Source organism: Euprymna scolopes, chromosome 39 (genome assembly GCF_053919585.1).
Source record: "Euprymna scolopes isolate OS-2025 chromosome 39, ASM5391958v1, whole genome shotgun sequence".
NCBI classification, from domain to species: domain Eukaryota; kingdom Metazoa; phylum Mollusca; class Cephalopoda; order Sepiida; family Sepiolidae; genus Euprymna; species Euprymna scolopes.
In genome coordinates this window covers 34,629,004-34,656,311 of record NC_136520.1, presented here as the reverse complement: position 1 = coordinate 34,656,311, position 27,308 = coordinate 34,629,004, and the positions used below count along the sequence as shown (strand labels likewise).

At 33.8% G+C, this 27,308-nt stretch overlaps 1 protein-coding gene across 2 annotated transcripts in view; it reads left to right on the top strand.

Moving 5' to 3' along the window:
- Positions 1–27,308, top strand: part of LOC145263731 (disintegrin and metalloproteinase domain-containing protein unc-71-like) — a 647,136-nt gene that overhangs the window by 44,013 nt on the left and 575,815 nt on the right. The gene's annotated exons all lie outside the window — the stretch shown is intronic.

Below are 27,308 nucleotides of genomic sequence, written 5' to 3'. Positions count from 1 at the left end.
TCAAGCGATGGGGAAGCTATGCTGTGTATGTGTGTGTAAAAAAAAGAACAAAAAAAAACATGGCTTTTTCTAGCCCCAAGTGTAAACAATTTCAAGTGGTGAGGGGAAAGTGAAAAAGAAAGTGGCAAGTCGACGACCCCGCCACCCCGTCTGAAATGAATTCGGTAAAAAGTTCTTCACTCTAAAACAATGGTCATCTGTTGGTATTTTTCCTTTAGGTCATCAGAAATGATAATTTCTTTATATATGAAAAATTAAAATACTAACGTAATTCTATGATGATCTAAGTTAAAGTGCGAGCGCTGTAGAAGCATAATTTTTAATAATCACATCATTTTTGACGGAGGTCCTACATTATGAACCTGTTAGCGTTGGCATGTTATGTAAAATAAAAAAAAATGTAAATATCGCAATAAAAAAAGAATCAATGATCATCAAAGAAATTGATTTTTTTCCTATTGCATTCTACATTCATACAAAATAGCATTCTGTTGAATACTATCAATACCGGATGTAGTTTTATATCAAGCAGGCGTTTTAAGTAGGCCTGTGAAATCGAAGGTTACAAAGTTCACGTATTCATTCTTTTTTTTTTTTTTTTTTTGACCCTCATCTTCATAGCTGTTGTTGCCTCACCACGTTTTGGCCAACTAATCCTCTGGCCTGCTTTGAGTAGGATTGAAACTGCTATCTTCAGACGATGCCCACCTGGAACCGCCTCTATCCAATGCATCACGAGCCCCGAAGTTCGCAAAAAAAGTGAAAACGCAAATTATGAAGTCTCATCTCAAAGGATTCAAAAAAAAAAAAAAAAAATCTAATATATAAAAGGCAAAGTGTGTGTGTGTGTGTGTGTGTGTGTGTTTGTATGTTTCGCAAAAACTTCTGACAGGCGCGTCAGAACGTGAGAAAATTGGTATTGTTTAAAAAATCGATGTTTTGGACGACAAATATCGAAAAATTGGTCAAAATGATTAATTCTTTCACCGTCAACTGGGCTGTTTTCTATAAGGCGGGGTCAATTTTTTCGTCGACATTTTGCTAGTCATTCAAACCTCGCATAAACGACAACGGATAAAACAGGTTATTTCGAACGCCTATGACGTCACAATTGCAGTGGGCGCATTGATAAGGCCGTTTGCTTTTTTCTTTTTTCACCTCCTTTTCCTCTTGCGCGTTACAGGTTCGAGCCTGCTTACTACTCCTAATTTTTTTTTTTTTTTTTTTTTTTTGCACTTGCACGGGTACTTGCTGCTCTTTTGAGTTTTAATTCATTTTTTTTTTCTTCTGCTCAACCAACCTCCTTACACATAACTCAACATACCTGGGCAATGCCGAGCATCTACGCCAGTAAAATATAAAGTTAAACTTCAACGAGTCCTCAAATTTTCAATTCCGACTCGTATACTTTCAAAATATTCAACACTGACTCTTATTTTTAAGTCGTCCAATATTTAGTAATAATCAGAGTTGGATTTTTTTTTAAAATTCGGCCTCGACTCCTAACATCCTTAGAGTTCCAACTCGGACTACTTACAAAAGATACTCTGCAACTCTAGTATTATAACACAGTGCAGATGAGAGCGTGAGAAAATATCAGCAGCAGTGAAGGATGGCTGGCTTGAGAAGAGATTAGCAGCAGTAGCCAAAAAAACGTGCATATGCAAATTAAGAAGTGTGCACCAGAAAAAAAAAGGAAAAAGAGAAAAAGGGCAACACATGCTTATAAAAGAAACAAAGTGAACGTCGAAGAAAATGAAAGTGTAAAAGCGAAAAATGGCTGGCTGTGGCCGGCGTGGGGTCGGAGAAGAAAAGTGTACACCGGGCGAGATGGACGATGGCGAAAGATTTTTAAGTGGTGTCGAAACAATTAAAACGGTAATAAAAAAACCTTTTAAGAAAGAAAAAATGCCGACCTGGATATTCATTTGTTTATTTTCAGTTTTATTTTAATGGATTGCTAAAGTTTTATTTTAATGGGTTGTTAAAGTTTTATTTTAATGAGCTGTTAAAGTTTTATTTTAATGAATTACTAAAATAAAGCATAGCGGCCATGTTATTAGTATTGAGCCAGCTTAATATGAAGTTTGGAATTGTAAAATAAAGTCCAGGTCTTTTGCGTCAATGTAAATACTATTGTCAAGGCTCCTTATATCATCATAAAAGCCTATATGCTATTGCGAAAACCCTTTCTGTCCCTGTAAAGTCTCTATATCCGATTGCCAAAGCCCTTTGCTTCATTATAAAGGCTCTATAATCCATCGCTAAAGCCGCCATGAATCATCTTAAAGGCTTTATATGCTTCTAAGACCTTTTGTGTAAGTTAGCTTTTGTTCTTGGAAAACCATTTTCTCTAAAAGATATGGCCCTATTTCGTCTCTTTCTATTTTGTATAAATGGATCAAAGATATGACAGTCATTGTCAGGTTTTTAAAACCGATTCTGGAGTCGAATTCTCTGAGATTTGGAGTTAGGAATTTTTGCAATTTTTTTTAAATTTTATGTTTTTTTTTTTAAATTTTTATTTTATTTTTTATTTCTATTTTATTTAAATTTTTTTTTTTTTTTACTTTGATTCCTGCAGTCATGGATTTCTCGCTATCACTGAACTTGAAACAATTCCGGGTAAAAAGAAGTTTAGTATTATGCAACCCTGGCTTCACTATAAACGATTGCACAAGTACATTCCCAGAAAATGTCCATTGATCGTCTTTGGAGAAAGAAGGAAGCAAATAATTCTTTTTAAAATTCCAATGAAAATTACAAATTAAAATTGTAGCCAGTGCAATGCAGATAGTAAACCTGCCAGGAATTGAGTGGAAATTTTAATGACGCCATAATCTAAACACATTTTAAAATGAACTGGATTGAGAACTTATTTTTCAATCTTATTAAAGTTTCCTCCTCCTCCTCCTCCTCCTCCTCCTCCTCCTCACCTGCATTTACTTTATCTTGTTCTTTTTCTCCTTTTCCCACCTCCTTATCATCTCGTCTTCCTATTGCCTTCCTTCTCCTGTTTTCTTCTTCCTCTTTTTCTCCTCTTTTCTTTCTCCTCTACTTTCCTTCCTTCTTTCCATTTTCGCCTTTGCATCTTCCGCTAACCCTCTTCCTCCACTCTCTTCTCTTCCTCTATCTTTCCTCGCCCCTTCCTTCTCTTACTCTTCTATTCTTGTCTCCTCCCCCCCCCTTTCCCCCTCTTCCTCTTTCTCATTTTCGCTTTTTCATCTCTTCCTCTCCCTCTTTCTCCACCCTCTTCTGTTCCTCCTTCTTTCCTCATCCCTCCTCCTTTTACTCTTCTATTCTTGTTTCCTTTTCTCCTCCTCCCCCTCCTTCTCCTCCTCATCTTCCTTCTCCCCATTTTTGCCTTTTCATCTTCTCCACTTTCTCCTCCTTTCTTATCTTCCTCCCTCCCACCCCATCCTTGCGTCTTGTCCCTCTTTCTCCTCATCATTCTATTCTTCTCCTTCCTCTTCTTGCTCCTCCATTTTGATATTTTCATCTCTTGCCTCACATTTTCTCTTCTTTTCAAGTACACCTGCAAGATTTTATAACAAACTCTCTTCGTCATCTTTCATCCTGACTTCCTTCCCCCCCCCCAAAAAAAAAAACAATAAGCTCCCCACCTCTACCCGATGATATCGTTCAACCACCCTTTTTTTTTTGTCACCAATAAAATGAATCCATCACAGAAGCACAAAAACCAATTAATTTAGTCTGTCAATTTAAAAATAAGACTGACTCATATTTACATCATTAATTCTAAACTCAATTTTAAGATTTTGACGAGTTGCAAACAAGAGATTTGTTTGTTCCAAAACATTTTCATAGACACTTGTCGCTTTAACAAACAACAAAATTGTTATATTTGTGACTAATATGCTTCCATTCGCTATTTTGGTATGACAAACATTTTTGATGACTGTTGGGTAAAGCTTCTTTTAGTGTTCAATCTCTTCCCTCATCTAATAGAAGTTCTGTCACTACACAATCCCCCCACTCTAAAGTAGAAAGTAATGTCTTAGAGGATGGTCTCATCAGATAAGAACAGATACTACACTATCCGTCTCAAAGGAGAAAGTAAACTCTTTTTAAAGACGTATCAAGCTGGCCTAATGGTTATCGTACTTGACTCACTGTCTTTAGGTTTGGGTTTCGATTTTAGCTCAAGTATTTTTTTTTTTTTTTTTACTTACAAGAAGTGAACTGTTTAGAAAAAAAAAGCATAATACTTGCATGCACGTGTCTCAGTTTCTTTCCGTTTTTTTTTTTTTACTTTATTTACGATTAATACCGGACAACGCCGGGTACATCTTTGTGTGTGTGTATATATATATATATATATATATATATATATATATATATATATATATATATATATATGAGAGAGAAAGAGGAAGAGTTGGGATGATTATTAGAAATCGGAAAAGTTTGTGTCTATGTTCCGATGCCCAAGACGATTCCTTTTTAATTAGAATGATATGATGACGATCGAATATATACTACACCTCCTGTAACGTTACGTGGCCGTTACTTTTTAACTGTTACATTACACTTCAAACATCTCACACTCACACACGTTGCAAAGAAAAGAAAAAAATAGGAAAGCAGCGAAAATCCTACTTGAATTTTTTTTTTTTTTTAATGCAACCGAAATGCATTTATTCGCGGTTCTTCATAAACATGATTTTTTTTTCAAGGTCTCTTCGCGCCAGAGTGCCCCCCCTTTTTGCCCATGTTTTAGGGGAGATGGTTTTCTCCCCACATTAAAACGACCTTGTGTCACATTTGCTTTCCTCGGGAAGCAAATAAATACCTAAAAGTTTCTGTTGTCGCTACCCCCACGCTGGCGCCAGCACTCTTTCACCCTCGACTTTTACACGTCCATCTTGCCCAACGCGCATTTTTCGCCTCTCCCGACCAGGTGGAAATATTTTTCTCTCCTTTTCTTGTGACGTAATCTCACGCATGTTTGCTGATTTGCATATGTGCTTCGACGGCTGCTGCTAATATTTTCACTAGCCAGCTATCCTTCGGCTGCTGCTGCTGATTTTCTCATACTCGCCCATATGTGCTCTGCTACACTCCCACCTACCTGCCAAAGGAGAAGGTAATACCTGGAATGGTAGTATCATGACCAACGAACGAATGGGGAAAATATCACATAGCAGACATGAAATAGAAAAAAATTTCCGAAACGTGAAAATAACAACTAAAAGGAGAATAATCCCAATAATACATTAATTTTTACTAATGATTCGAATAATACCCGTCCCAGGACAGGTAAAATTAATATTTGACTTTTTAAAATCATTTAAGATGAGGCTTCATAATTTATGCATTCATTCTTTTGCGTACGATTATCCTCATTTTCTTAACTGTTGTTGTTTCACCAAGTTTCAGCCAACTCATCCTTTGGCCTTCTTCAGGTGATTAATTGCAACAAGATAGGAATACTGAGCCTTGTAAATGTATCCCAAGTAATTTCTCTAATAGAACAGCTTTGCACTACTTTTATGTCCTCCCCCCGTCTTATGAAGATTTAAATAAAGATATAAGGCTATTAAACCTTATGTCTGGAATCCTTATTCCAATTTTGATCAAAATCCATTATATGAATTCGGTTCCAGAAAATCCCAAAAATTTTACGGCTTAGGTATAAGGGGTCTTAAGAAAGAATTGAATTTAAAGGAATTTTGCTTAAATTGGTGGATGAGTACGGATCAAATTTAATGCAAATCTGAAATATTTTAATTTTCAATTAGGTTATGCGGGTATCATACCCTCTACTTAGCCTTAAAAAACTGCGTAATAAAGTAAAATTTGGAATATTTATGACTTTATTTCTATTACTCATGAAGAGTTTCCACTTCCTTTTTATCCTGTTTGAATAAAACTAAATAAAAAGCATATTTGGACTCCTTGCTCTTAGCAACTGTGTTCCAAAATTCATAATGATCAGTTAATTAGTTCAGGACTGAAACCTGTGCATACAAATACGAGCGGCGTTCTAAAAGTCATGCGTCCTATTTGTTTTATTTTACCCGAATGGATCAGAGTAGGATTGCAAATCATTGTTATGATGACTGAACTTATGCATTCATGGCCTGAAAGTTTCATCTCTCAGTTGCAGATATTAACGGTGTGAGACTCTAAAAAAGCAACCTTTGTCATAAATGGGCGTCTCATTGAATTCTTGGCAAAAGTGCATTGAGAATGGTGGTGACTATGTAGAAAAATAAATTCTGGAACGCAAAATGTCACCCTTTTTAATGGTGCCACCTACGTCTTTGTAGCTCGTCAATATTTTAGATTTGAGTTAAAAAAAAAAAAAAAGATAGGAAGCTTTACTTTTGGAACGACCCTTATATATAAACTACTAGAAGGTCCACTTATTAAAGCTATATATATATATATATATATATATATATATATATATATATATATATATATAATTACACAATAGAACCCAGGGATACGGCATTAAAAATTTATAATAAAATACAGTACAGTATATAGTACACATGTATATAATCAAATAACATTTAAGTAACACCGTAAGGCGGGGGGTACCGTAACCAGGGGCCGTAAACATCGTATTCCACATCGTAACCTGAAAAACGTATCCTAGGGCCACTGTATCCCGGAGTTTTACTGTATTTCAGTAATAGTCATAATATCCTGAAATACTTCTAATGGTAACATAGCGTATGTTAATATAGTTTATAACATGTGAATTGTTGGTGGGGGTGGGGAGAAAAAATTCACCCTTATGAATATCCTAGCAGTTTTACTGATAACGATCCCTGATGATGGGTCTGGATGGATCAAAAAGTACTTCCGTAAAAAGCGATTATGGCCGATACATCAGCCAGTTCTTGCCAGAAAAAAAAACTCATTAGGAAACTGAAACGGATCAGAACTAAAGTATGTAGACAGAAGTTGTCTATAATATGTAACCCTTAAAACCCTGCATGGCTAATATATGGGACCTAGCAACATAGCTAAAACGACGACACAGCCGATATTTCAGCCTTCTAATAATAATCTTATCAAATAATTTTGCTAATCGGCTATTGTCTTTTTGGCTAATTATTGCTAAATTGGGCCAGTGTCCAAAAGGTTAATGAAATATGCTTGAATATGCAAGCCTATACACATACATAAGTTTATATAGATGTAATGTTGTCTGGGAACCAACATGTTGTATGGCTCGATCGCAAAGAGGACAAAGTATAGGAAAGAACTTCAACTCACTTTTTTTTTTTTTTTTTTTTGTAATAACGACATTTATTTCTTCATTTTCTAGTTACCGCTATGACGTCTCTAACGTGGCCGTCTTCTCGAGCGTTATCCACGTCTCTCACGTAATCCCTCTTTTTCTCTTTTCTTATAGTCTTTTTTTTCTTTCCCGGTGACTTCATTGTCATTTCACATACATTTACATACGAGCATCAGTGCTATGTTACATAGAGATTTTATACATTTCGTTACCATTTATTATTTTTATTTGCTTGTGGGTGGGTGGGTGGGGGGTAGTTTAGTATCTGTTCTGTTGTCATATGACCATCCCCCAGGACTTATCTCCTCCTTATTTGGTTAATCTCGTTACAACAATTCTTTTCTATCGTTTTTAATTGCGGATGTACTCTCATTTTGTAAATAATCAGTAAATAAAACGAAAACGAACAAACAACTCAACTCAACCTATCAGATTAATTAAATTTAGCGTAAAATCGTTTTGCGACGTTTTTAGAGAGAGGTGGGGGAGGCTGAAAGTTTTTTTTTTTTTTTTTTTTTTTTTTTTTTTGAATATAAAGGAAATTAAATTAAATGGGAAAAAAAAGAGTGCCTTAATTTGCGTTATATGTATATATTTTTTTTAATGCAGGTGATAAGTGTTTTGTAGACTGCGTTAAAAAGAAATAGAAAAAAAAAAGTGAAAGGAATTGCGACTAGAAAACGGTAATTGGAATCCGAGACAGGAAAAGAGAAACAGAAAGAAGAAAACAATCGCACCTTTTTCTTTGGTAAACGCAGCCGCGGCAGTAAGCGAACAAGCGAACGAGTGCACATGGTTCTAGTTGTCAATAGCAACAGCAAGATTACGAAGAATGGTGAATAGTTTAGTTTGGTAGTTTTTCTTTTTTTTACAGCATATCACCCCTTTTCGGATTATTTAATGTCGAATCCAGTAATTCTTGAAAAATGTTTTGGGTTTGTTTTACTGTACACATAGATTCGAAAAAGTTGTCACAAAACAAATATAGAACAAATAAATGTTACCAAAGGAAAGATAAGTTACTTTTCTAACTAACTTGATATGTTTTTAGTGTTTATATTTAATGTAACATGTTTATTCAGCTCGAAAAACATACATTGTTTACCGATGTATTCGAAAATTCAAAATGGCGGCCGACTCTCTCCGAGACGGTAAGTTTGGGAAAGGGAGTTATAAATAAAAAAAAAACTAGTCAAAATACTGTTAAAAACCCACCGAATATATGTCAGCCTATGTCATGGTAACATATATTGAGCGAGTTTCTAACAGTATTTTGTCTGTTTTGTTTTTTTTATTTATAACTAATTTTCCCAAACTTACCGCCTCAAAGACAGAGTCGGCTGCAGTTTTAAATTTTCGAATACATCGGTAAACACTGTATGTTTTTCGAGCTGAATAAACATGTTACATTAAATATAAACACTAAAATCATATCCAGTTAGTTAGAAAAGTAACTTATCTTGCCTTTGATAACATTTATTTGTTATATATTTGTTTTGTGACAACGTTTTCGAATCTGTGTACAGTAATACAAACCCAATGTTTTTTTATGCTTCAAGTTTGTCATTTGTTACATCTTCAAGTATTTATTCATGATGTTTGGTTTGATCGTTTTTGTTTTTTTTTAATTGAATTGTCTAAACAGTGTATGCATGTTATATGTGAATATATAGATTATTTGATAAAACAACTATTTCTGGAATTTTATTGTCCTATTTTTCCTATATATATATATATATATATATATATATATATATATATATATGCAATAGATTTTTATAAATTATTGTAGGAAATAGTCCTATAATTTACATAGGGTGTGCGTGTGTGTGTGATATACAAGTATATATTATTCAATAAAGCAACTGAAATTTTATTTTTTATTTTATTTATTTTTTTTTTATATCGGAGTCACCACTTATCAAGGCTTGGAGGCCACTCGAGGATAAGGGTTATTGTGTGTACAGTAATCAATGGGATAATATCGTAGTAATCATTAGTAATGGAAATTTGGTAGATTGGATTACTTTAGGGGGCGGTTCGTCTCAAGAATTTGTTTATGTTGGACTTGAAGACAACCAAGTTGTAGTCAGCTGGGAAACAAGCAAACGGAAGAGAGTTCCACAGGCGTGCAGTTCTAAGAAAGAAGCTTTGTTTGTGGAATCTACGTTTTGACTTAGGCACAGTCAAAGAGTGGGGAAAATTATTGACAGTGGTTTCAACTAGACGGGTGTTTTTCACGAAAGTTTGGCGAGGGGGGACCAGAGATTGGAGCTCAGACGAGCACTCGCCATGGAAATAACGATAAAACTAAAGGTTAAATGCTAAACAGATGTTATTATTGTCCTATTTTTCTATGTATATGCAATTTTGTTTTTCTTTACAAGATACCAAATTTATTTTATTTATAAATTTTTATTTATAAATTTTGGTAGTATAATTAGCTAGCAAATTATGAGAGTTCAAAGTTTGTTAGAAACTCATTTTGTTGTTGTTGTTGTTGCTTGATTCAGTGGAGGGTGTTAATCTTCAGATTTACCATTCCAAACATGTTAAAAGGGTCAAGTTTAAATAATCAATTAACAGCTGTAGCTCTTGAAACACCAACATCATTCTGTCCTTGCCCCTCACCCCCTTACTGCCCCAAATCCCCTATGCAAACTTATAGGCAGATATAAACTTTTTGATGTGAAAAACTCAAAAGAATTTTCCAAGGTAGAGATAACTCGACAAGCACTGAAGTGCAACAAACAAGACTGACCCTTACCTCGTACTGCCCCGCCCAATTTTAGTCCATTCACCAGCACACACACTTTTACGCCAGTATTTCATAAATACTGTCTGGAAGATAAAAAATCAATAACCAATAATCAGTATGTCAATAGAAACTAAGAAAACTGAATTTTATTTTCCAATGTTTTTCAAAATAAAAGGTGACCAGTTGAGAATATCAGGTGGGGGTAGGGGAGTAGACCTTGTACTTACTATCTCTTTAGCTAAGATTAAATAAATAAATACAAACCAAGGATATCCAAGAGACTGGGGTCTTCTACCGAAGACAAGATTTCCAGTCAATCAGCGATCTTTTTCTTAGTCACCCCCCCCCCACACACACACTCATCCACGCGCTTTCCCATCAATATTCCATATAATACTGTCTGGGAAATTAAAATCAATAACCAAACATTCTTTAGGGTGAAGAGTGGTAATAGGGGTGTAATCTAGCGGAGGATGTTAATCTACAAGTAAGACTTTTTTTTTTTTTTTACAAGGGAGTCCCCACTTATCGAGTCTTAAAGGCTACTCGAGGATAATGCTTAATAATTGGCCGGTTGTCATTGGGACAACAGCGTAGCAACTGTTAATGATGAAAATTTGGGTATAATTTGATTTATTTAAGAGTATGGCTCAAGAAGAACTTGTTCACATGAACTTGAAGACAACCATATCGTAGTCAGCTGGAAAACAGGTCAGGAGAACAAAGTTCCACAGGTGGACAGTTCTAGGAAAGAAGCCTTGTTCATGGAATCTGCATTTAGATTTAGGCACACACACATATATATTAGTTGTTGATGTCTCTAATTTTCCCCCCTGAAGAAGAGATACTAGTCTTGAGATACTACTCTTGAAAATTAGGGACATCAACATTTATCATCTTGTATGACACATTATATTGGCAAATAAACATAATATACTGGAAATTATTTAAAATTTCTTCAAATATTGTCATTATTTTTTTGTATGTTAACTCGTGTCCACGGTGTTTCCTATGAACCATATTGATATAGCCTTCAAACACAACTTTATTTTGTTGCTACTTCAGAGATTTTAGTTTTTTATTAATTCATTTTATCTTTATTCATATTTTTGTATAGTTATCTTATAGGAAAATGTATTGTACGTCTACAGCTTGTTGCTATTACGTTTCTACAATTTAATATATATATTTTTAATGTTTGAAATTTAAAATTTTTAGCTTTTTATTTAAACATAATCTACCCAGATCATCTATATATCTGCATGCTCTGGCACAACGTAATATTTTCCATTTGATTATTGGTACATGCATATATATATATATATATATATATATATATATATATATATATATATATATATATATATAGAGAGAGAGAGAGAGAGAGAAAGAGACTTATTTATACATTTATTTTTGTTAATGATTGCTTATATATCTTAGTAGTGTTTACTATAACTAACTAATTGGATTTGTTATTATTACTCCATCTTTAATGCCTTCTGTTTGATATCCTTTTCATTTTGTGTGTTGGGAGGGGGCTAGTTTGACATGAGTCTGTTTTATGTGAGTCAAATAAATAGGTGACCTTATTTTAGCGCATGGGGGACCGAAATAATTTATATTTTCTATTTATTTTGTTACTTGTTGCTACTTTAGAGATTTTAGTTTTTTTTATTAATTTGTTTTATCTGTATTCATGAATTTATTGTATGTCTACAGTTTGTTACTATTTCGTTTCTACAATTTAATATATTTATATAGTAATGTTTTTGTGTTTGATATCCTTTTCATTTATGGGAGGAGGTAGTTTAGCATTCGTCTGTTTTAAATAAACTAGACTATTTGTATGCATTGCAACTATGCAACCCACTAAACATGTAGCATTGCACATGTTTAAACTTGTTTCACTCTTTAATATAGCCAGAAAAAAAAACAGAAATTACAGAAAGCTCCTTGAATTAGTGTCTTACACATATGGTTTAAATTTGATTCAAATCATATTGTGATGAACCGTGCCCAAGCAATACAGAAGAAAGAAGCGATAAAGCGGTGCCCTGACTCAACGAGGCAGCTGTAAGTGTCACTATTGAATCACAATCAGAGATCACGTAGGCGACAGGAAATCTATCAGACGACCAGACATTTTTTTTAGATATGATGCACAATTGAAGCTAACAGGCCGATGACTTCATACACGTGTTGATCGGTGGTGGGGGAAAAACAAAAAACTCTCGCTCAGTTGACGTCGGCATGAAAGGACGCGTTTTCTTTGTGCTTCGGGGGGGGGGCTCATCTTTCCTACATTTCCAGGGACCCGTTGGGTCGTCCCATTGAACATTCAGTTGAGTAAACATCTCTTTAATTAAACTCCACGAGACTTTCTAATTATTGTGAAAAACTGAAAGACTCTTTTACCTGTGGCATTTCATTTTATCCTTTTTCTGTCTGTTGATCATATGCCTTTATTTCGGCGCCGTTCGAGTGTTGATTGTTTTTATAAAAAATAAATAAATAAAATCCAAAAAAAAAAAAGGAAAAAAAATTTAGGAAAATCTAATTATTTGGATTTTGAGTTATCATTGCCATTCTGTTCGTTTTCTTTTTCTCCTTGTGTTGATTTATCTACTTTCTGTTGGACTGCTGACTCTATACTTTTTATTTTCGCTATGTTTTCATAACCGTTTGCATGAAAGATTATAAGGAATACAAGCCTAACACTCTATTTGCCTAGATCCGACTGAAATCACCTAAGAGCCTCGATACTCGAGGGTTGAATATCTAAAGAGAATCCGTCAAGTTATGCGTATTTTGTGGTAAAGTCCCTTATCTTACAACGAAAGCCAGTGCGCACACTAACCCTAAGGCTGAGTGCTAGGGCCAAAATTAATTCTATACTCTGAAAGGATGTAATAATTAGAGCTGTGACAACAGCATATTCTTTTTATTGTTTTGACTCTTGAGTATATATCCATTAATATCTTGTATGTTTTTATATAGACAGATGTGGTTCTCGGTTGATTAAGTGTTTATGTGTCGGCTATATACCCGAGAGTCAAAAGAATGAAAAGAATATTCTGTAGTCACAGTCCTAGTAATAATATACATATTTAAAGTTTAAAGGAGATTCTATTCCCATAGATCACTTAGAGGTGAGGGGCGTGTAGAGATTCAGGACAAATTCCATTTTCTTCCCCCCCGAAGAATTTTATACATATGATTTTAAATTTCATAAAACTAGAATATATATAAAGTTTTCAGGAAATTATGATCTCAGTCTCATTTGAGTTGAACGTAGACATTCGGGAACATTTCATTGTCTTATTGTAAATTTTATATGAGAATTTTCTTTTAGATTCTATGTAAATTTCCTGACCTTTCTTCCTATTAGCAACACACAAACATACACACACTTTTATAGATATAAATTTTGGAATTGAACAGTTGCATGGTTTGAGGAAAGCTTTATTACCAATTCTTCAATTGATATTCCAGGGTTTTCGATTATAGTCAAGATTATCTGCTCTCTTTGATTTTCGGTTTCACGCCGCATACGGGGACAACGATGACAAAAAAGATATGGTTCCTTCTGGTTTATGATTATTTTGCTTTTAAATAATGGGAAGATCCCCTCCCTTTCTCCTATATTAAGAATGGTTTTGTTGTCCACTTGACCATGTTTAATTATCCAATCAAATTGACAGCACAAACCGGAAGTCAAAAAGAGCAAACATTCTTAACTATAACTGGGTTTACTTTGTCACAGAAAGTTTTTTTTTTTTTTAACTATCTTGGATTTATAAATTTATATATGTAGAAATTTCTCGAGGGCTCTTTCGGCTATCAAAATATCGATAGCAAACAAAACAATATTATTGGCAAAATTGAAGAGCACTAAGGGGAATTCAGATGTGTTAAGAATTAAGAAAAATAAAACGATTAAAAGAAAGATTTTAATCTGTATATACGGCGTTTAAAAGCGACTAAAACTTGGCACAACAGAAAAAAAAGGACTAGAAAGAATAAGAAGAGATGGTATCCAAATTGCAGGAATAAGGAATCGACTGACAAAAAATTCCGACCATGACTCCCTGTTGACTTTTCACTCTGACTTCCTGCTTTAAAGGCAAAGAATCAAATGAAAAAGTACCATTCTTATTCCTGCAAAAATTGACTCTTGACCTCTTAACATTAATTCTAAGTTTCCCTATTCACTTGCCCCCTCACGAGGTCAGTTTTAATGTGCCGAAAATCTAGTTCCCTAAAAAGGGGGCACTTTGGATTGAGACAAAAATAAAAATTACTCCAGTCTAAAATTTTAATTTATACTAGCAGGACCTGTGGAAATTCCACAGGGGACTCATTCATATGTAATATATTGATGTTGGCATTCTGTAGATGTTCAGTGTAAATGGAGATGCTCTGATGCTCTGATATTATTGTAGCTTTTTGGTTAAAACTGCCAAAGTATTTATGTAAGCTAGCACAGACGCCCGACAAATCCTGTTCGTAAAGTACGCTTAAATATGATATGTTAATTCTTCCAGATTCGTATATATTGTTATAGAGTTAATGTTTTATCGATTTCTTTTATACATTATAAAGTTGCGATTTAAAATATATATATATATATATATATATATATATATATATATATATATATATATATATATAAACTTGAGTTCCTTTAGCCATAATCGAAACTGAAACCAAAACTTATGAAGAATTCTTGGTAAAATTATTTATGACAAGAAATGGAAGTACATAACAATTAAAAGACCCGGATGTAAGTATGACACAGAAAATAATATACACGCTATTGTATTAATATATAGATTATCTTCTTTGCTGATCAATGAAATATAGTATCAAAACAGATACTACACACTGTTCACAGCCAAAGACTCTAAGCACGAAAGTTCTGTTTCCTTGTATTTTTCCAATTATCTAGTTCAAGCAAAAAACTACTCATTATTTGACAGCTTTAAGTATTCGTTTGAAATATATAACTTGACATGTTTTCAATATAAATCCGTTCTAAGTTTAAAAACTAATAGTTTTCATTTTAATTATCTCCCTGGAAAATTAATGTGAACATAATATTTTTAAAAGGGTTTCAGTAAATTATCGTTTTTTATCAAATCACTTTTATTAACTAACTAGCCTGGGTGCCCAGCGTTGCCCAGGTGTTTGGAGGTGTGTGTTGAGCAAAATAAAAAAAAAAGTTGTAGTAGGTAGGCAGGCAAGCTCAAACCCGTACCACGAAGGAGGAAAAGAAAGTGAAAAAAAAAAGTTACGCTTTGGCTGCTGCGCCCATCGCCAAACCGGAAGTGACATGGGTTTAAATTAAGGCTAGACAATCGAAAAGAGGCAATTACTTCTGAAATTATTGGCGAAAAAGGCGACCTCTGTAGAAAAGTGCCCAGTTGAGGGCGAAGGAATTAATGTTTTGGGCCAATTTTTTGATATTTGTCGTCCGACGAGTCTAGCTTCAAAATGATACCAATCTCGTGAAAATCCGTCACCTCCGTCAAAAGTTTTAGGCAGGTATACAAACATACATACTTATATACATACATTTAAATAGACAGGTGAGATTTATATTATAGATATCCAAACCATTGCACGTACCTAGGGAAATAGGATGATAAAATTACAAATGAATAACACCAAACATTAATTTATTTAAACTGTTTAAATATCATTATACAAATTAGAAAAACATATTTTTATCTTGATTCTTTATATATATATTATTTACTATGATAATTATTATGTACCTACAGACACTAGTATTTCATCCTTTCGGTAATCACCAGTGCAGAGTGTCACGATTCAAGAGATTCGAACCCCGGCAACAGAATTCCTTAGCAAGGAGCCGGACCATTCAGCTACCATCAACCACGAGAGATACAGTTGAATTCAAACATTTATTCTTATTAAATGCTTTTAACATCAGTCAGTGCTCTAATCATTATGTGGCGACCTACGCATATGAGCAAAGTTGATCGACATTATTACAACTGAAAATGCTCAACAATAAGAAACAAGTTTCTTAAAGAGGCTGACAGTATTATTTACTATAATAATTATTGAATACCCAAAGACACTAGTGTTTCATTGTTACTGCTACACGAGTTTATTCACACAACTATATTAATATCAAATCAGCTGATTTGATAATAATATAGTTGTAATGGTGTACCAGCAACCTGCTGCAAGATACCTTTCTGACCCTGCATGTCAAGCACATGTTTGCCGCAGCGAATAGTGACATTTGAAGTGAGTGCGACACAAAATCGCACCTCGTGGATCACCTAAAACAAACACTTTGTAGTTGGGGCTGGCTCAGTCCTAATGAGCAAAATGTATATTTGTATCAGAGTGCTGCCAACGACGATGAGGAGTTGTGATAAATGTGGGGAAAAAAAAAAAAAAACCTTTCACATTGTTCTTGGAAAAAGCGTATTCCTAACAATTTAAAAATTTCTATGAAGAAATTCCACTCGGTCCATAGATTTACAAATTTCCTGTCTTAGTATTTTTGTTTGTGGAAGACAAAGTTTCCGAGATAAATTAATCAGTTGGGTTCACATTCTTCACTAGACATTTCGGTAAACCTTTTTTTTTTTTTAGTAGTATTGAAAATGCTTTCTTTAAAATATTGGATCATTTTTATGTCAAGAATTCCTAAAAAAAAAAAAAAAAAAAAAAATCTGGTAATGTTTGGAGAAAGGAAACACGAAAATTCTTGTAACTTTCTATAAGTATTTGCTGAATTTCTCTAATGTCCCCTCCTCACACACAATCTGTTTCTCCTTTTCTTCCAAATTCATTTTCTTTTTCTTTATGCTCTAGACGATCACTAATCAATCAAAACTCTCTTGGAATTGAAACCACTTAGAATGTTTGTGCTTTCAAAATTCTTAGACATCTTAGTTTTGATCTGCGTCTTTTTAATTGTGTGTGTGTGTGTGTGTGTGTGTGTGTGTGTGTGTGTGTGTGTGTGTGTGTGTGTGTGTGTGTGTGTGTGTGTGTGTGTGTGTCTCCAGTTAGAGATGAATATGTTGGGGAAGAGGGAAAGGGAGAAAGATAAGAACATGAATAAAAAGATAGAAATCTTTTACAATTTTGTTCTGGGCAACACCGGATTGCTTTACTCGTGAAGTACTTATGAAGTAAAGTCGATCCTCATCCTCCATACCTTTGTGAGTAACAGTTTTTTTGGGGTTTTTTTTTTTACTCCAAACTATATACAAAGATCTGTTTTGTAAATCATTTATGCCAAACATTGGTCCATGTTGTTAAAAGCAAAAAAAAAAGTTTTTAATCGATTTCCAATTTTAATATTTGATACCCTTTCAGTTGATCTCTGTTAGTATGTGACCTGCCTTTTGAATATGGCCTAGGAAATTTTCTATCTTTTAGTACGTGGCTTTCTTTTTAAATGTAGCCTACAAAATCCTGTCTCTATTGTATTATGTGGCCTATCTTTTATATACATGTATAATTAGTTTTATTAGCATACTTGGGTAGTATTTTCTCCTTCATGCACGTTTCATTGAAGAGCAGAGATAACTGTTGTTTGTTTTTCTTACAATACATTTGTTCTTTTTGACAGACTAGTTTCCGAACACTGAGTGTGAAAAGAAATTTGCCTCGCAAAAGTTTTCGGCCTCCATTGGTCGTCCTCAAGTGAGTGATAAAAATAATCAAAAATGAAATAGTGAATTCAAATAGGATTAAAATCGTTTACAATACTTAAAATACTTAAAAGCATTTAAGCATACCATCCGTTTCATATTGAGCCTGGTTAAGGGTTGTTTTTTTTTTTATATGGATAAACAAGGCTTCAATAATTGGGAGGCGTACATCGCAGTGTTATTATTTTATATCACTCGCTAGAGGCCGAAAATGTTCGGGAATACCGCAAATTTCTTTTTACACTCAAACATAATTCCCGGAAACTAGTTTGTCAAAAAGAAAAAAAAAGGATTGTAAGAGAAACAAACAATAGTTTTCTCTGCTCTTCAATGAAACGTGCATAATCAGTTTTAATAAATTGCCTACTAATATCTATAAATATAAGCTTAATAAGGCAGGATGCATTCAAACCAGTACACATACTACAGGGTGGATCACTTAAAAGTAGCCCAGAAAAAATGTAGTAGAGAGGAGGAACATTCTTTTATTGTTTAAATTAGCTGTAGCATTGTAAAAGATGCTGGAAGTGCTCCCTGTTGCCTTCTATGCATTTCTGGACACGTTTAACAACGTTTGCAGATACTGCCTGTAGATCTTCTCTGGTGATTCTCCTGATAGCGTTGGCAATATTCTCCTTTATTTGATCTAGATTGTGAGGATTATTTATTGCATAAACTTTTTGTTTTAAAGTCCCCCAAAGATAAAAATCACATGATGACGTTTCTAGGGAACGTGGTGGCCATAACCCTTTACTTATTGTTCTCTCTTCCGTAGACATGTCATGAACTTGTGTGAGTGATCTGTGAGACGTGTGACATCTAGTGCCATCTTGTTGGCAAAATAATTACATTTTGTCTGGCGGTGTCAAGTGGTTGTTCAGAGAAAGATTCATAGATTGGGCTACTTTTGAGTGGGCCGCTTAATCTTAAAAAAATTGATTAGACAAAGGTTAGATAGATCGGGCTACTTTTAAGTGGGCCACCCTGTATAATAACAGAATCAAATATTTAGGCCACATATTATAATAGTACCTAATATTTAATCCTGATCATTAATGCTACAGGTCCAAATACACTATATATCAATTTTTACTCTGTAGATCAAATATTCAGAGACGAGTTTGGTAAAGATTTCACACACACTGACAAGGTCACTTATATATTTCTGTGTGTTAAAAGTTTCCATTTAAAATTCTACACAATTATGCAGAATGTAGTAACTATACATAAATAAAATTAAACATAATAGCAAACTGAAAGCAATCATCTAATAAGAAACCATAAAAATGAATAAGTAATTAAATAACACTCGTTTTTTTGAAGGAATATGCAAATTAGTTAACCTTTGTGTAGTCGCTCACATATTTATGACTGAGTATATCAAGAAGTTCGTTTTAACATTTTTTAAATGGAAAAAATAGGAGCTGGCCTTCAGGCCGAGATCAGTGTGGTGTCTGTTCTTGATGGTGCATTTGGGTTAATTTGTCCTTGTGACACAAGATGGTTTTCAATGTAGAGGAAGCCCTTCTATACTAGGGCACTTCTTATTTTTGCCTACTCCCACAGTGCCCCTTTTTGGGAACTGGTTTCATTCCACATTGAAAACCATCTTGTGTCACATTTTGCTTACGCAAGGAAGTAAATAAATTCCAATAGAAAAAAGAAACTTTTAACCCATTTCAGCTTATATGGCACAGTAACAGCTTAATACAATATTGCATCATACATTTCTCTAAAGTAAAAAAAAAAGACTAAACAGGGACGTTGCGAACGCTCATCAGACGTGTTACAACACGTGCGTACGCATACGGCCCTTTTAACCTGCCAATCTGTGCTCTGCTTCCACTGATAAGACATGTCGCTGTCATATGTAAACTAATGCATTTTTCTAATCAATTATGTTAAGCCAACATCAGAAAAAAAATTTAAATTGAAATTATTTTACAAAAAAATTAATTCGGTCTTCTGACCAAATTAATTTTTTTGTAAAATAATTTCAATTTAAATTTTTTTTCTGATGTTGGCTTAATGGGTTAATATCAATGTCAGAGCAAGAAAAAAAATCAACCCATATATATATATATATATATATATATATATATATATATATATATATATATACTAGTAGTTCACTAGTTCACTCCGAGTTTGCTTGGGCTCTATGTACTGTTTATAACTTTATGTGCATATATATATATATATATATATATATATATATATATATATATATATATATATATTAAAAAGTTTGTGTCCAGGTAACCTAAATCTAAAATTTCAAGTGTTTAGACCCAAAATTGGTGGAGGAGTTTGGTAGAGTCTGCAAATCTTGAGTCTGTAGACTGAAAATCGACAGAGTAGTTTAGTAGCGAAATGTACACGCACACAGACAGACAATTTCACTTTTATAGATATATGTAGTGGCCCTTCTACATATAAGATTAATTTGTTCCCAGATGGAGCTCGTATGTAGAATTTCTCGTATCTGGAACGAATTTTCCCATAAGAAATAACTGAAAACCAAATTATCCGTTCCCGGTTCCCAAACTCATCCAAGTTAACCCTAATCAACTATAAAACACATGTTCCTGATAACTAAAAACATATTCAAATAGTAATTAAACATAAACATACAATAATAAGATGAAATTAATGAAATTTTTACTACATTAATTTTATTTTTTTTCTGTTTTTTTTTTTTTAATTTTTTTTGTATGTTTTTTTTATATTTTTTTCTGTGAAAACGTTATGTAGTCTGAGTGCGTCCTCCAAGTTCCACTAAAGAATGCTGTTCACTCTACACTCTGAAACAATAGAGAAGAGGGTTGGTTAGCTTATGTCCTAGGTGATGAGAGGAGACATTTACATTAGCTATTAACGTTATCAGTTTTTACTTTCCTTCACTTTCTTTTGCCCTTTTAGCTGGACTCACAACACTTTCACTTTCTACAGCTTTTTTAAACAAAAACCTATCCAATGAGGTTTGTCTCTCGTAACTTGGATTTTCTCTCATATGTAGGTCAAGATTTTTGCTCGGAAGACATCTCGTGTCTCGAATTTCTCGTAAATAGAGTAGCTTGTATGTAGAGGGGCCACTTATATATATATATATATATATATATATATATATATATATATATATATATATATATATATATGTCATTTTATCTGTAATCTTTTTGGTGTTATTCTTTTCAATATACAGTAGCGCCCAAAACTAAGGGACAAAATTTAAAACCTAATATTTGTTAGAAATAACAACTGTGAAAAGCTGAAATTTTGACAACTGGTAGTTGTTATCATCCATAATAACATACTAAAATTTGAATCATTTGCAAAAAATAGAAAAAGAATTATAACAATTATTTATTTTATAAATAGGAACGTCCAAAAGTAAGGGACAAAATTGAGAAAAACAATGTAAACAGAATGCTATATTGCATTTTTTGCATATAGCACACTTGTATAGTTGATAAAGTACTTGGTAAAATTCAGTTGTAAGTTATGCTCTTCTAGAGATTCACAGTTCAATCCTTAGTACTAGCAGGACTCAAAATGCAATTATGAATTACTTAGGGCTTCTACTCAGTCATGGCTGATGAGACGAGAACATGCTACCCCTACGGATTAAATAAAGGATTCTGTTCAAAATTCTGTGCAGATTCCTGAGTTTGACAAGATACACTGGAAGATGATCGGAGATTACATCAACCGAAACGTGAAAATAACACTCAAGATGAGAACATTAGTCCGAATAATTCAAATAATACATTTGGAGTGTCTTGAGATATATATATATATATATATATATATATATATATATATATATTGTATAGCTCCCTATATTTGTAAGCTATATATACCCATCCGCACAATTATCTAGAAATGAACAACGATGAACCACCAGTTACCAGTGCAGACACTCCTTGGATTTTCAACATCCTTGTGCTTGCTACAAAATATTCGCAGGCACAACTCTGTTCCGTCTGCCTGCTTCCCACCGGACTACAACTTGGATGTCTTCAAGTCCAACGTTAACAAATTCCTAATGAACCGCGCCCTTAAGTAAACACTTCATCAAATCTCCACACTAACGTAATGTACTTGCAATAACCCTTATCCTGAGTGGCTTCCGGGCCTTGATAAGTGGTGATCACTGTGTACAAAAAAAAAAAAAAAATGGAGACTGTCAGTCCTGCTAATCTAACATATAAAGCTATCTTTTGTAATTCTCGCCATCACACCTAATAGCATTTCATCTACCAAATCGAAAATTCTGAAATTCAGTGAACAGATGGAATCAAAATTCAGTTTGCTCACTGGATCACTGAATTTTCCATCCTGTGTTGTTCACATTATGAAACAAGAAATTCTGATCTAGTTCATCGCTTAAATAATGTGTCCGACTATGCATTTTCTTCAGCAAGAGAAAGTTCAAACTAAAAATCGCCAATTCTCGACGGATAGTCATCCATATTCATTAGCCAATCGCATCGCAGCATTTGTTACAAATGTACAGAATCGTCTATAATATAAATCTCACCTGTCTGTTTAAATGTATGTATGTAGGTAGATATGTATGTATCTCTGCCTAAAACTTTCAACAGATGCGATGGATTTTCATGAGATCGGTATCGTTTTGAAGCTCGACCCTTCGGATTACAAATATCGAAAAATTGTCCAAAAACATTAATTCCTTCACCATCAACTGGACACTTTTCTACAAGGAAGGGGTCTTTTTTCGACGATATTTTCGAAAGTCATCCCCTATTTCCGACTGACTAGCCTTAATTTAAACATTCGTCACTTCTGGTTTGGCGATGGGCGCAACAGCAAAGACGTCACTTTTTTTTCGTTTTTTTTTTTCCTCCTTCGCGGTACGAGTTTGAGCCTGTGTGCCCACTACTACTTTTTTTTTTTTTTTGCTCAACACACATCCCCAAGTTATTAATAAATAGAAGGTTATCCGAAAAAAAAAAATGAAGGTAACTACTACTACTACTACTAGATATACGTAGCGTATGCGTTTTCTGTCTTTCCCCGCGGGTCTATTATTTAACGGAAGTTTACAGTAAGGTTCTTCCACCAAAAAGTTATTTCGTTTGTTTAACATTGCTTACATATTTATTCTTTGATTTTTGTTTAAAAAGAAAAAGAAAAAAGAGCTCGTCCTTTTTAAGGTTTTTCTTCCGTTCTATTACATAATTATACAGTTCTTTTATTGGGCGCGTGATACAAAAATCCACAAAATAAACGACTTCGTTCATGCGTGTTTTCTTCTTCTACTCTCTCTCTCTCTCTCTCTCTCTCTCTCTCTCTCTCTCTCTCTCTCAACTATGAATTTCGTTTTCTCTTTCATGTCTGTTCTCTCCCTCTGCGTTTCTCCTATTTTCATCAAAGTGGGATTAAGTGAAATCTCTCTTTCATTGCCTCCCTCTTTTTCTCTCCATCTCTCTCTCTCTCTCTCATATACATATATAACTTACTAACTAGCTCTACCTACGTATTGAGCACTGTTGAAGTAAATACTTAAAGTTTACGCATAAATTTATACTTTCGTATATTAATTTTATGTGAATAAATGAAGTAGTTATAGCATAATTCACGTTGGAACACCGGTTCCCGGTTGATCACTGAAGTTAAACCACGTTGAGCCTGGTCAGTATTAAGTGGGTGACCATTTGGGAATTCCAGGTAGTGTACATACTCTCCGCTTATTTCTGCATTGTTTCCAGTCATCTAGCACTTCTCCTTGCCATTGGACTCAAACAGTGCCGATTCAGGAAAGATGTGGTTGGATATTGCGCAACTCTTGCCTCGCAATTTCGCATGCAGATACCCATACAGGGATTATCCATTCTCTTTCAAGACTGAACGGACGCATCGTATATGAATTAAATCTCTAATTTTTATTCCTTGATAGATATTTGTACTTTTTTTTTTCTTTTTTTCTTTTTCTTTCTTTCTTTTTTTTTTTTTAATAAATGACGAAGGTCAATGTCAGGATGATACCACGTGACTCCCAGCAAAAGCATCTTTTGGTTCCAGGATTTTTCCATTGCTTTAAGCAAAGCAATGTTCTTTTTTTTTTTTTTTTTTTTTTTTTTTTTTTTCATTGATGCTCATTATTAAACAAATTATGAATTTCGCGCTTGGTTTCAGTTTCAGAGCTAAAACCTGTGGAGAGGTGGGGAATCTTGTTGTATGAGGAAGGCATTGTTGAGCAGATGTCCATCCTCTGGCCTTGTTGGGTCCGGAGAAAACTGATTACCAAGTTTGATATACACTTCTTCATCTACAAGCTATTATTCATAGAGTTTCATCAACACGATAAAGATGGTCCTTAAAGAATTATGTGGATAATAATACAAAAATATGCTAAGTTCATATGTACCCATGTACTATATAAAATGGAATTCAGTCTGGGTCTTTCAACTCTCCTCTCATTCAGGTCATGGCTAGAGGCAAGAACGGAGGATCCTGTCTTGTCAACTCGATGCATTTTAGAAAATAGGAGTAAAGACACAACTCGCCCTTGCATAGAATAGTGTTGCCACATCCGAGCTGGTGCATTTACCAATAGTCTCTCACTCTAATATACACCCCCCCACCATTAGCCAAGATTCAGCTTCTGTCCCCTTGCCACATTGTTACATCCCTTTGCCTGTTTTACAAGCACTATCCCCTCCCCCACCCGATATACATACTTCCGACTAAACCAAAAAGCAGCAAAATCCCACCTCTTTACTATTGAGGTCCCTAGATGCCAGAAAGCCTTTTACTTTAATAGTTTCTTCTTTAAAATTCTCTCTCTGTTTCCTGGTTCTCTAAATGTACTCACTTGCAGAAGTTTAAATGTAATGTGAACAGACATCTTGCCACTTAACTCCTCACAGTCCCCAAATAGTAGCCCCTTATGTTCAAGGGACAATATACCTTGTTTGGAGTGAAAAAGTGTAATAAAAAGGGGTTGGGTAGAAATTGCTTGCTGTACACAAGTGTATTCTTACCGAACATGTCAATCACTTCGCTAGTGAGAACATGCTAACGTATAAGAAAATAGATTTTAACTACGTAAGTGTTACAAGGCCTTTTAAACAAACCTTGATTAATATTCTTTATTGTAAACATCCAACACGCATAACGTATGCGATAGTGCACTGTTATTGAATTTGACTTAGTCAGATTTGGACCTTAGAATTCACCCTCGTCCATTCGTTCCCGAAATTCTCAATAACTACTCATTACATTTTTCTGAAATTTTGCATGAAGTTACAACTACCCAAGGAAGGGAATATAACATTCTCAGACTTTTGATAAAAATTCTGGTTGCATCCCCAGGGGGTCAAAAGGGGTCCAAATGGCCAAAAATAGCAGTTTCCGGGACATAGAATATTTTCCGACTATTAGATTTTGCTGAAAATTACCCAAAAGCAAGACCACATGAAACGTAATATTTGACTCTGGGAAAACTCTAGGGCTTGACCCCCAGGGTGTTTTTAGGGGTGAAAAACGCACCTTTTGGGGCTAATTTTTATTTTTCTCCTAAAATTCAATACATCAGTCAGGGGACCATATAGTTTTTGGTTTGTTACTATGTATTTGACAGATAAGCACTCATAGCAACAAAACCATGAAAAAAAACAAAAAAAAAACTATACTAACCAAATATAAAAGCCGTGGGACCATGAAGAAAGATCTTAGTCATAATCAGCAGGAGCATCTTATGAAGGTGTTAGCCGTTCTTATTTCAGGTGATAGAATACAATAGACCAAATAGTGGAAAATAAATATGATTGGTACAAAGCAAAGACCTCGCAGAATAAGAAATAGACCTAAAAGAAACATTAGTAATGGAGTGCTATCACAAAAAGCAACCTCTACACAAAGAAGTTTCCTTATACATTTTCTACTTCATAATAAAGAACAATGTGTATTTGTAAATAAATATATCGTCTCGTCACACAAATCTGTCCTTAATGAGGTAAGAACGCCCCCACCCTGTCTATATCGAATTATATGGGGGAAGGTTTTTTTTTTTTTTTTTAAACTTTTAATTCATTTTTTACGTTTCTTTATTTAAAAGTGCAGCGATTGTACTCTTTCCATTTCATTTTTAACCACTAACGTTTTTGTTTATTCCCCCCCCCCAAAAAAAAACCCCATCCACTTCCTATTAATCAGAGAGGGGAAAAAAGAACAAAAGAAAAAACAAAGTTTACGAGTCTGCCCTACGATTGTTGGTGTTTTTTTTTTTGTTTTTTTTTTCTCGTCATCAAAAATGACTTGTTTATTTATTTATTTATTCATTTTTAAATCGCGATAGTTCAGTCCTATTTTATTGAAATTAAAAAAGGGGCATTAGGAGAACTGATATTGGGGGGGGGGTAGCAAGTCAGATAAGCCCCGCCTTCCGAAATAAAATCCTGTTTTTTTTAAATAAAAACACCAACGGTAGATTATTTCTTTTTACTTTTTCTTTTTTTACTTTTTTACTTTCTTTTTTAATTTTTTCAGAAATGATGCGAATTTATACTATCATAACCTTGTAGAAGTTGTAACATGCGTTCTACATCTCTATCTCTACAAAAGGCACTTTGTGTGTGTGTGTGTGTGTGTGTGTGTGTGTGTGTGTGTGTGTTTGCGCGCGCGCGCACGCTCGTGAGTTTCCTAGTATTCCGAAACGGCTGGGTGGAGTTTTATGAAATTTCACACAAATACACTTTGTGTCTGGGAGTATTGTTAGATAAGTTTTGTATCGGAATGTCTGATAAACATAAAAAATCGATAATTAAAAAATCCAATTAAAGAAGAAACAGTTCGATTTTGAAAAAGTTAACACCTTATACAGTCGAACATCACTAGCAGTATCAGAATTTTTGTAGGAATTTTTGACACCCCTAACACGAAACTGCGAATACAATATAAAAATCTCGTAATTTCTCTGTTAAAAGTGGGTTATTTATTTTCTTTATGGATTATACTTTCAAAATAAACTATTACAGTTGTTTTAAAAGTAATAAAAATATTTTTATTTTTTTTTTAAAACAGTAATGAATTTTCCGAACTCAATATTTTTCAATTTTTAAACTCAATATTTTTAAATTTTTAAATTTTAAAAATCTATCAAAATTTTTCTATTGATTCTATTTTTACGATATTTTCAGGGTCAATGTGAAATTTTATGTTCTTTCCAATAAACCGAATATAATATTTTAGACAAACGTTTTTTTTAAATTCACGCCCCCCCATTTTCACGCCCCCCCCCCATTTTGAAATGTCTATTAAAAAGTAAATAATTAATTTATGTTTAATAGGTTTATATATCACAAATTGAAGAGAAAAGGTCAATAAATAATATATTCAAATTTAAAACAAAAAAAAAAAATCAGTTTTTTAGAAATTTACCTGTAAAGTCCGAAGTTTAAAACCTTATTTTATAAGAACACATTTTTTCTTTTTGTCTTTTTTTTTTTTTTTTTTAATGAAACCTTGGTCCTTGCTCCTTTAATTGAAAAAAAAATTAGGGCTTGAATTACATTTTTCGAGGAGTTATAAGCTTAGAAAGATA